Raw genomic sequence first — 11,830 nt, 5'->3', positions numbered from 1 at the left:
TCTCCAGCCATCACAGTCACAGAATGGTCTTGCCTAATGCTGCCCTTCTGTGAAATTGTTGAGGTTCAGCAGGAGAGCCCCGAGCTCTGGCTGTGTGCACCAGCCCAGCTCCCAAGGTCAGCGGCTGCTTTCCTCCTTCTCAGTTAAAACCTATAATAAAGTCACAGTAATAAAAAGGACTTGGCATGGACAACTGTATCAACATAGTACCTCAGATAGCTCAAAAGAAGACTTAAATACATAAGAAAATAAAATCTCTTGTGAAAAAGGAGTTATGAATTAGACAGAAATGGAGTGCTTATTCATTCAATATAACTTGGCCCATTTGTTAATGATGTATAAAAAGGACAATTTAGATTCAGACTTAACAACCTACTGCCCAATAAATTTCAGTTAGGCAAGAGAAATATATGCTTAAAGATGTAAGCACTACCAATTTAGAAATAAACATTTAATGATATATTCCTCAAACCCATGAATGGCACAGGATTTTCTAAGTTTAAACACTAGCGTTTACTTCAAATTCAGCATTCTATCTAGCTGAATCCATCAAAAATTTAAAATAATATGGGTCAGAGCATATGATAAATAGAAATAAAGGTGGACATCTAACTAAAAAAAAGTGCTACAAAGAAATATAAAATTGGAAATATTAATATTTAAATACCTATACCCATCAATAGAAAAGCACCAAAACATCAATTAAATGGACAAATATATACAAATCATGGTATACAGATAGCTAACAAATATTTGGAAACATGTCTAGCTTTGCTAATAACCCAATAAAAGCAAATTAAAAAGTACAATGCTGTGTACTAAATCATGAAAGGTTCTTAAAAAATGAAGATGTTAAACAATGAGGAGTGTTTGTTAAAATCAACACCCTTCAAATCCAATGGATGTGTCATGATGATGGGAATGAGTGTTGCTGGGGGGGGAGAGGTGGGGTGGGGGGTGGGGTTGAATGGGACCTCACATATATATTTTTAATGTAATATTATTACAAAGTCAATAAAAAAAAAAAGAGAGACAGACAAAGAGGGAGAAAACAAATATGGGAAAATGTTAATAGTTGGTGAAGATACATGATTCATAAAAAAAAAAAAAAAATCAATACCCTTCAATATGGTTGTCCAGCTTATAAATTGTTACTTTACTCAAAAATAATTTGGCATTAATTATACCCATGTCTTTCGAATCTCTCCTTCAACTTCTAGAAATCTAACATGCAGAAATATTGCAAAGATCATGCAATGGTCATGGTCCAATATTGATAATATTGGAAATAAATATCTCACAGAAGAAGGACAAATCAGATTTTGGCTTCCTACAAAATATAATGTTATGAATCATTTTACAAGGCATTATAATGGCTCACAGAAATCTTTCTCTTTAACGTTTTTTTGCACAAAAAGGTACAAAAGTATATGGTTGAGGTTGACCTTTAAGATATTAAGAATTTCCAGAGGACAGTTACTGTTTTTTATCATGAGCATGATATGAGTAAATTGTCATTTGCTATCTAACACAGTGAACAAACTGTGCTTTAAAGAACACTAGCGCTTCGTATTTCAGGATTTTTTTTTGTCAGTGATTGTGGCTAATAACTGAGCCCTTTCCATCTTCAAGCAACTACTCTCTAACTACAGATTGAATCACATACACAGAACAATTTTAAAATAAGATGTGATTCGCTGTATAAAGCAGCATGTGCTTTTTCACTCTGACATATGTGTGAACCCTCCTTTTCCTGAGGAAAAAAATAATTTGGTCTTTATTATTCTAACAGGGTGTGGGTGCCTGTCATGAATGAAAATGTCAACGTATTTTAATAACTGAGGGTACCTTTTGGTATTAGCCAAGAAATTAATTATTCATCGGGTCCAGCTGCAATAAAACCATCTCTCCTCTTGCCGAGTGTGGGAACCTCGGCCTTTTGTTATTAAATAGCATCATTTTCAGGCATACGAGACAGAAAGTAATTTCCTGTAAAATTGCTCAGGGTTTGGCCTGGTTCATTTGGACTGATTTGGAAAGTAATCATTCAACCAGATAATTATGGCAATGCTGCAAATTTATGCAGCATTTTAGAGACAATAATACAAAATTGGGTGACATAGTGAATCATGAAAACAGGTATTGAAAAATAATTACCACCAACTCCTGGAAGTCAAAAAAAGAGCACTCTATTCCAAAGGCCCATTGGCTTCTGGGTGGCCCTGGGAAAGCTGGAAGAAACCCACCATTTCCTTCTTTTTTTTTTTCCTCCAGAGACTGAAAGGTGTTTCCTGGTCACTCATCACAACCAATTTAAAAAAAAAAAAAGCTTGAGCTTTTAATTATTCACTTATTGCCATATTCACTCATTGCACAGAAATGTTTTGATGTTGTGTGAAGTTCCAGGCAATGTTCTATGTTTGGATTGCCTGATAAAATAAATTTGAATTTCAGGCAAACAACAACAAAAAATTTGTAAGCGTATGCATGCCCCAAATATTGCACAGGATATACTTATACTAAAAAATAACTTGCCATTTATTTGAAACCCAGATTTAGACTGGGTGCCCTGTACATTTATTTGCTAAATTTGGCAGCCCCATCTGTGTGCTGGGAATATAGTCATCCCTGCCCTCATCCAGCCTCTCTCCCTAGAGTAAAAGAGAGAAACCGACAATAAACAAGTGAACAGAAAAGGGAGGTAAGTGATAAGTCCTATGAAGACATAAAAAGCTGGGTAAGGAGATGGGGGTGGGGGTGGTCCTACTTTAAACTCGATGTGAACCTGGAAAGTAGTGAGAAGACCCCTGTGAAGAGACGAGGGGGGACACCCAAGAGAGGGCAAGCAAGTGCAGGGGCCTGGGTAGGAATGAGTTGGCATGTGGGAGGAACGGCAGGGGGGCTGTGGGACCAGAGCCTGGTGTGGGAGGGGCAGGTGGGAGGAGATGAGGTCGGGAGGGCAGGGCCAGATCATGCAGCACCCCGTAAACCAGAGGTCTCGACTCCTTCTTATTTTCCTTCCTACAGAGCCTCTCCTGCCTAGGGCTGGCAGGGCAGCTCCTTGCACTAAGAGCCTCCATCATCCCTGCACTTGACCTTGTCCCACCCTTCGTGCGAGCTGATTGGATGAGGAGAGATGTGCACCCCCAGTTGAACCAATTAGATTCTCTGTCCAAGGGATTTGGGGTTTGGGTGGAGAGCACTGGAGGTGCAAACTCCTATCGCGCAGGGTCCAGGGCTGGCACCCTGGCATTGCAGAGGCAGGTGCTAGATGAGGTTCTGCAGGAGCATAAATGGGGAGGCCGGCAGAGGAAGTGGGCGTCAGAGAGGATGATGGGCCAGGCCCGCAGGGAGAAGCCCGGAGGAGGGCAGCGGGGCAGACCGGCAGTGCCGATGGCATTCCAGGCCCAGCTACCAGGAGCCCAGAGAGACCCCTGTGTCCCTACCTGCATGGCTTTTATTCTCAGCTGATGGAATGGATTTCTGCCTCCTACAACCAAACAATTTCAGTCCAAGATAGATTCCCAGTAAAATCGTGGATAAATCTGGCGTGGTCGGTAGCCCAGGCCAGGATCAAGCACAGGGAATCAGAGGTCTGGTCACGGCAGGCTCATATTCCTGAATTCTGGGGCCCACAAGCCGCTTTAATCGGGGAGAAGGCCGCAGGTGGATTAACCATCTTGCTATGGAAGCATCTCTGTGGCCTTCTGCTCTTGAATGTGACGGAGCCAGTGGCTGCACCTGAGCTGCTGGGTCAAGATACAAAACACTCAGTAAGAGACCTCAGCACAAGACTTCCACCTGCTCCAGGCAAGAGGGGGAGCCCCAAGGAAAACGGCTTGGCTGCTACTTGGGCAGGAAAAACTGGCCAAAGCCATTCTTTTTTTTTTTTTTTAAGATTTATTTTTTATTTATTCCCCCTCCCCCCACGTTGTCTGCTTTCTGTGTCCATTCGCTTTGTCCTTCTGTGACCGCCGCTTCTATCCTTATCAGCAGCACCGAGAATCTGTATTTCTTTTTGTTGTGTCATCTTGCTGTGTCAGCTCTCCATGTGTGCGGTGCCATTCTTGGGCAGGCTGCACTTCCTTTTGCGCTGGGCGGCTCTCCTTAGGGGGCGCACTCCTTTCATGTGGGGCTCCCCTACGCGGGGGACACCCCTGCGTGGCACGGCACTCCTTGCGCGCATCAGCACTGCGCATGGGCCAGCTCCACACGGGTCAAGGAGGCCCAGGATTTGAACCGCGGACCTCCCATGTGGTAGGTGGATGCCCTATCCATTGGGCCAAGTCCGCCTCCCCCAAAGCCATTCTTAAGCCCTGATTCCTCTGTGTCCTCAAACTGAGTTTATAGGAAGACCCGTTTGGCTTAAAGGACTGTAGCAAAACTCTTTTGCTGAATTTTCCCCTCACCTGATGCCTTTGAATTGACTGAATCAACTCAGCAGTTGAGCATATTATAGGCCTGGCCTTAGTTTCTACGACTGCAAATTTTACACTTGCCTTTGAGATTGCTTCTATAACGTTTCAGAGTCTTAGGATGCACCCAGTGCATTCACAGGGAGAGCTGAGGGCCACTTCCTGATGGCTGTGGTTCAAGGCTTCTTGAACACCCAGTCACTTCCTGGGTGTCAGGGCCACATGCTGGGAAAGGCCTTCCCCTGCCCTCCTGGGCCATCCCGGCATCCAGTAAGATAAGGAAGACCTACTGTCCTTCCCATTTTTGAGCAGTGAAACTGGGGCTGGAGAGATGGAGGACCTGCCCTAAAGTCTTGAGGATAAAAAGGGCAGAGCTAGGACCAAACCTGGAGAAAAGTCTCTTAGCAACCCCATTTTCTAGTCCATTTTCTTTTGGAGTTTGCACGAAGATAAAGAGTAATGCTGGGAGAAAACATGGCACACAATGAATGTGTTATAGGGACAGCACTAATTGACAAAAACAGAGTCTTTCTTTGAAGATGCGGGGGCGATGTGGCAGGCACAGAAAGTCTACGTGCAATCCCAGTTCCTCGTCTCTAAGCACCCAGGAACAGAAACCAGGTGGGGCAGGAGGCTCGCTGAGTGACAGGCTCCTTCTTCCTTTCTGAGCCTCCTGGAGGGAACGTCTGCTCCATCCCAGGTCTCTGCACCAAGGGTCCAAGCCAGTCATGGCCCTACAAGAAGGTTAGAGAAGTGAGTCTAAGGCCCCTTCTTGAAAGGTCACCTTGAGATAAGCCCTGTTCTACCCAGAAGACCTGCTTCTTCAAAGGTCAAAATGAAGGTGACCATTAACAGACAAGAGATCCTCCTCATCTGTCCAAGGCGTTCCAAGCTTCCAGCTGGTTCTGGGACGGGGGTCTAAAGCACCCTTCACCATCAGAGAAAGTCGCCCATCAGGGAAATGGGGCAGCTATTATATTTGAAATCATAACTTATACACAGCGCTTACCTAGTGGTTCTTGTGACTTTGGCTGGTATTTCCAGTGATTGTTCACATCCTTTCATGGTTCCTCCCCATTTGTCAAAGTAATGTTGCAAAGTCATTAGCAAAACTCTTCAAAATTTTGTAGGGCATCATGCTATGTAGCAAATTAGTCCCGTTTAAAGTGTGAAGCTGATATATTTTTATAATGTAATCGGGCCACACCCCTCACGTTCTATAACCCTTTTGATGGCTTTCCCTTCCATCCCGAATGTGCAATCCACCCCCTTCCCACAGGATATAAGGCCATGCCCAGCCCGGCCCATCAGTCTTCCAACCCCATCTTGTCCACTCTCTACTCCTTCTCCTGGTTCTGGTCAAATGGGAGCCCAGGCCTTCCCACGCTGCCCTTCCTGGTTAAACCTCACACTGCTAAATGGTACATCTTAACAGATGGGTTCTCTGGCTCCTGATACACTGGCCCAGAGAATCCAGTTATTTTTCTTCTCAGTGCCTACCTCAATATCACAATTTGTAATTATTCGTGTTCATTTGTTTCATGTGATCTTTCTGTGGCACCTCGAGGCCAGGAGCCATTTCTGTTCTGCTCTCCCTCTATGCCCAGAGCCTGGCAAAAAAGCTGGTGCTCAACAGATGTTTGTTGAAGGAATGTACTAAGAAAGCACTTAAGTAAGTTTATCAGGAACTTTTAAAAGAACCCTCAAAATGATGGCTGTGGTGCGCCATTGCATGTGTCAACGTGGCTGGGCTATGGTGTCCAGTCGTTTGGTCAAGCGCTCGTCTTCCTGTTACCATAAGGGTATTTTGTAGATGGGGTTTGCATCTCTAATCAGTTGATTGTACCTATAATCAACAAATCAACAAAGGAGAGTGCCTTCAGCAATGTGGGGAATTGCCTCCTCCAATCAGTGGCAGGTCTTAAAATCCAGAACAGAGGATTTCAGATGTCAGAAGGAGAATTTCTGCTGCGATTGGAATTTCCTGTTAGCCAGTTTCCCCTGGGGAGTTCAATCGAAGAACTTCAGCATCAATTTTATTGGCATTTCTAGTTCATGGCCTGCCCTTCAGAGTTCAGGCTTGCCAGCCTCCGTGGTTACTTGAGGCAATTCTTTCTATAGACTATCCCTGGTTGATTCTGTTTCTCTAGAAAACCCTAACTAATACATTGGCCTATTCCAGAATTCCCAGAACCTAAGTCTCATAGACCCAGAGAGAACCAGAGCAGGAGGCAGTCTCAGAGCCATCTAGTCCAGCTGAGACAGCCACAACCCACTAGGGCTAAGGAACCTGTCCCAGCCATGTGGTTGCCCATGCAGTCAGGTCTGGAAGCAAAACTGGCTGGCCCCACGCAGCGGCACTTCCTATTGCTCCTGGCCAGAAGTAATGCTATCTTAGGACAAAATCACTAGGGCCAGAAGAAGAGATGACCACAGCTGAGCCTGCCAGGAGCAAGCCTCAGAGTCCAGTCTCACAGCATCCCCAGTCCCCATGAGAGAATTGGGAGGAGGTGGCTCATCCCTGCCTCTCTGCCCTAGCACACTCCTAGTCCTGTCCCTTCCTCCAGCAAGGGGCTGTGTGTTTCAAGCTGTACCCATGGCACCCAATACTGAGAAGGTTGCCAGTCCTTGAAATCATCTCCTCCACTGCTTCCAAACAGCACTCCCTCTGGCTCTCCTCCTCTCTTTTAATTATCTTGGCACTCTCCTCTCTGCACATTCTCCCTGGGAAATGCCCTGCACTCCTGGTCTTTAATAACCATCCATTTGCTGGTGGTGATTAAACAGCTCTCTGGTCCAGAACTCTGACCCGGGCTCCAAACCTACAGTTAACCATGCGTTACAGCCACGTGTAGCTTGTAGCTCAAAGTGTGGTCCACTTTGACCATAGTATCAGTGTCTGCTGGTGACCTGTTAGAGTCCAAGGCCCTACACCAGGCCTACTGAATCAGAATCTGAATCAGATTCTGTGTGATGCACATTCAATTTTGAAAACAGTTTTAAAAGGCTTGGACATCTGAAGCCAGTGACTTATGTTGGCTATAAAAACGAATTATAATCAAGGCCTCCTTGTCCACTTGGAAAATTCTTATTTATTTGAAAACCCTTCTCAGGCATTCTCCTTAAGAGAAGTTTCTCCAGCATCAGCCCTTTTGCTAGCAAGAATGCTCACCCGTCTGACAGGCTATGTTCTACCCTGTGTGTGCCCCTCTGTTGGGGTATCCATGGTAAGCAGGATATTTATTGTTCTGTAATATAATCTGGCGTACATGCCTCTCATGGCAAACAGACTTGTCAAACGGACTGAAGATCTTGAGAGAAGAGAAGGAATCTGATGGATCTTTGCACCCCAGGTTTGTTTACATACTGAACTGTGGTTTGTTCAGCACTTGTGTGCCTGCCTGTGGAATCAGAGATGACAAGCAACCATTAGAGCAAGGAAGGGGCAAGGGAGGCTGCTCTCCTACAGTTTTCAGAGAAAGTGTGGTCTTGCCAATACCTTGATTTCAGACCTCTGGCCACCAGAACTGTGCAAGAATGAGTTTCAATTGTTTTAAGCAACTAAGTTTATACTACTCTGTGATGGCGGCTGTAGGAAACTATGACAGTGACCTTGGTACCAAAACTATTGTATGAATTGTCATGATTGGGGATAAAGCATATTCAAAATGAATAAGGAAATTCTCAAGGTTACTCACCAAGAGTTGGCAGGAGGAAATGTCATGCTATTCCAGGAGGATTCCATAACCTTTCCCAGTTGCTGAGTAGGCTGAGGCCTCTGACACAGCAGTTACATTCACGGTTCATGGGGACTCCTGAGAGGCTGGTGGCAGAATCTAGAGATTCTGATAGAGCTTGCTGTATGGTACATGAGACTCGGTGTCACATCTTGGATGGGGAGTGGATTGGCATCTGCTTAGACTGCGAACCCTGAGGGGCACAAGCTCTGCCTTAGACACCTTAATGTCCCTGACACCTGGCATAGCACCTGGCTCAGTAAGTGCTTTAGGGAACAGATGTGGCTCAGGTGATTGAGGGCCTGCTTCTCACATGGGAGGTTCTGGGTTTGGTCCCCAGCGCCTCCTAAAATCTAAAACAAAAAACAACAAGCAAGCAAACGAAACCAAAACAACTCAGGGGAGCTGATGTGTCTCAGTGGTTGAGCCTGCTTCCCACATGTGAGGTCCCAGGTTCAATCCCCAGCCACAGTACATCCAAAAAAAAAAAAAAAAGTGCTTTGTTGACCAGGAGCATCTAGAAAGGCCACCAGAAAGATGCTCATCTACCTGTGAAAACAAATGGCCAGCTGGACTCCAGCTCAGCTCTCTGTCACACAGCACTGGGCTGCAGGTTCATCATCTATAGCACAAAGGATTTGGGCCATCACCTCTTCTCTCCATCCCACCATCGCCTTTCCATCCCACCATCACCTCTCCATCCCACCATCACCTCTCCATCCCACCATCACCTCTCCATCCCACCACCACCTCGCCATCCCACCATCACCTCTCCATCCCACCATCACCTCTCCATCCCACCATTGCCTTTCCATCCCACCATCACCTCTCCATCCCACCATCACCTCTCCATCCCACCATCACCTCTTCATCCCACCATCACCTCTCTATCCCACCACCACCTCTCCATCCCACCATCACCTCTCCATCCCACCATCACCTCTCCATCCCACCATCACCTCTCCATCCCACTATCACCTCTCCATCCTACCATCATTTCATCTGGCATCAGAGCATCACTTCTCCATCCAGACCATCACCTCCGAAGCGGCACTCTGTGGACTAAACTAGAAATAAGGTCAGCTTCTTTAATGTGCTTCCTTCTGTCTGAAGTGCCTGTGAAATTCCTGAAAACACATATGGAGCAGTAGGAAATTAAAATTTCATTAATGGAAGTCTGAGAATGACCACTGAATAATCAGTAGTTCCTATTATTACCTATTACTTAGGTATTCTCAGTACCAATCATTCCATAAGCTCAAAGGCAAAGCTTCTAGGAAAATAAAATGGGAAATGTCTCATCGAATTTATTATATGTAACAATGTAGGGTTATTTATTTATCATTCTCTTAGGAATTGTCCCAAAAGGCCTTTTCTAACCATATCAACTAATTTAACCACTGCTTTGTAGCCCAAAGGTACCCAAACCTGGTTAGGCTGCACAATTTGCCGAGGAGCTATATTTTAGATATAATACTGGACAAGGTCTCACCTAAAACACACAGAGTCTTTGTTCAAATAATGAAAAGGCAGCCTCTCAGGGAAAACAATTCCAAAATATGCCCTTCCCTCTGGGTTGGTGCAGCCCTGAGCCAGGATATAGATGGGGCAAGCAGAGCATGACTCCACTATTCCCTTCAGCCAGGGACCTTTGGGCAGTGCACAAACTTAACAACAGTACATAGTAGCCCAGTTCTGGGGTCCCCAACTAACTTGATTCTAATTTGGAGAGTTAGGATGAAACCTGTGACCCACAGTTTCAGCAAGTTCCCCAGATGAGTCTAGCGCACAAGTATATCTGAGAACCACTGCTTTGTTATGTATTTCTTCCTATTTACGATGTCTCTTTGCACTTAATCACCTATGCTTTATTATAGCTTTCTAGTGGTTCCTATGGGTGAGAGAAGACAAGTGTGGCTTTGGGTTGAAGATAATTATTTGAAATTTCCCTCCTGTTTGGTTCGAAATTCTTCTAGAGTCATAGTTTGGGCTGAGGAGCACCCAGGGGATCTCATTGGAACCAGGCTCAATAAAGGCGCCAGAGGCAGCACATTCCCTCCTGAGCCCCAGGCATGTGCCCCAGGCCCCAGCCCCTCCCAGCCCAGCCAGCCTGGCCCCTGCAAGCCCCAGTTCTGCACTAGTCTTTCTGTACTTCTGAGTACCTGGTAATCACCTGAGCCCATGAGACAAGTAGAAGCCACCTCTGTCTTAGTTTTTGCTAGGGCTGCTATAACAAATACCACAGACTGGTTGGTCTGTGACATTGTAACCATCTTTTAGAAAACCAGGCTGGAGACATTCATTAAAATTAAAAATGCATACCCTGAGAAGTGGCTGTGGCTCAATCAGTTGGGCTCCCGTCTACCATATGGGAGGCCCTGGGTTCGCGTCCCGGGGCATCCTTATGACGGCAGGCTCTCCCACATGCTGCGGAGTGCCACCTGGCCCACAGGCACCGTGGAATGCCGCCCGGCCCATGAGCGCTGCAGAGAGCCAACTCAGCAAGGTGACACAACAAAACAGGGAGACAAGCGAAAAAAAACCCAAAAAACCGCAGAAGAGTGCACAGTGAATGGCCACAGAGAGCAGACAGCAAGCAAGCTGCAAGGGGGAAGGGGAAATAAAAAATAAATAAAAATACAGACTCAGAAGAATGTACAGCGAATGGACACAGAGAGCAGACAGCAAGCAAAAAGCCACAAGGTGGAGGGGAAAAATAAAAAAAAAAATAATAAATGCATACCCTTTAGCTAAGCCCATCTGCTCCTAAGGCTCTATCTAATAGAAACAAAGGAACTGATACTTAAGGGTAAATGTGCAAGGGTGTTTATTGTAGCATTACTCATAGTGGTGGAAAATTGGGAATAAAAAAATAACCATCAAAGAAGGAATGGTTGAAGAAGTCTCTGCACATCCACAGCAGGTTGTCTTAGTCTGCCAGGGCTGCTGTAACAAATACCACAGGCTGGGGGCTTAAGCAACAGGGAGTTTTTTCTCTCACACTTTTGGAGCCCTGAAGTTCAAAGTCAAGGTGTTAGCAGGGCATGTCTTCTCCCAAGTCTGTAGTGTTCTTGTGGCGGTTGCTGTATCCATGACTCAGCCTTTGCCTCTGTCACATGCTGTCCCTCTCCCAGTCTGTCCCCTTCCATGTTCAACTTTCCTCTGTGGAAATCCCACAGTCATGTGGGATTAAGCCCTCCTGATTCAGTCTGGCCTCATCTTAAATAATAAGATCTTTGAAGAACTTACTTACCAATGGGTCCACGCCACAGGGCTGGGGTTAGGACTAAACGTCTTTGTGGGGGACTTGGTCCAATCCATAGCACTCCCTAAATAGAAGAGTGCAAGATGGGCTTCCCTGCCTCTATAGACATTGACCTTAGATGGAAACTGCATGAAAAATAGGGACCTGCTCTGGTCGTGGAAATTCCAGCAGCTGAACCCCTGCATCCTCGGCTCCCGCCCCCAGTCCTGCAGCTTGGAGCAGCAGCTGCTGGCTGGACCTGTGCTGGCAGAACTCCCGGCATTGTCAGCAGGAGGGTGGACTCAGGGGACCCTGCCTGTCACCAGTTGGGACAGAATAATAATTAGACTGCAGAAGTGAATCCCCAGGACGTTTCGGTGCTTGGACGTGGTCAGAAATGCCTCTCTTCTAAAGAGAAGCTGGCGCTGTGAGCC

Source organism: Dasypus novemcinctus, chromosome 7 (genome assembly GCF_030445035.2).
Source record: "Dasypus novemcinctus isolate mDasNov1 chromosome 7, mDasNov1.1.hap2, whole genome shotgun sequence".
Lineage (NCBI taxonomy): Eukaryota > Metazoa > Chordata > Mammalia > Cingulata > Dasypodidae > Dasypus > Dasypus novemcinctus.
The sequence above is the reverse complement of the archived record's forward strand: the minus strand, read 5'-3'. Positions refer to the sequence as shown.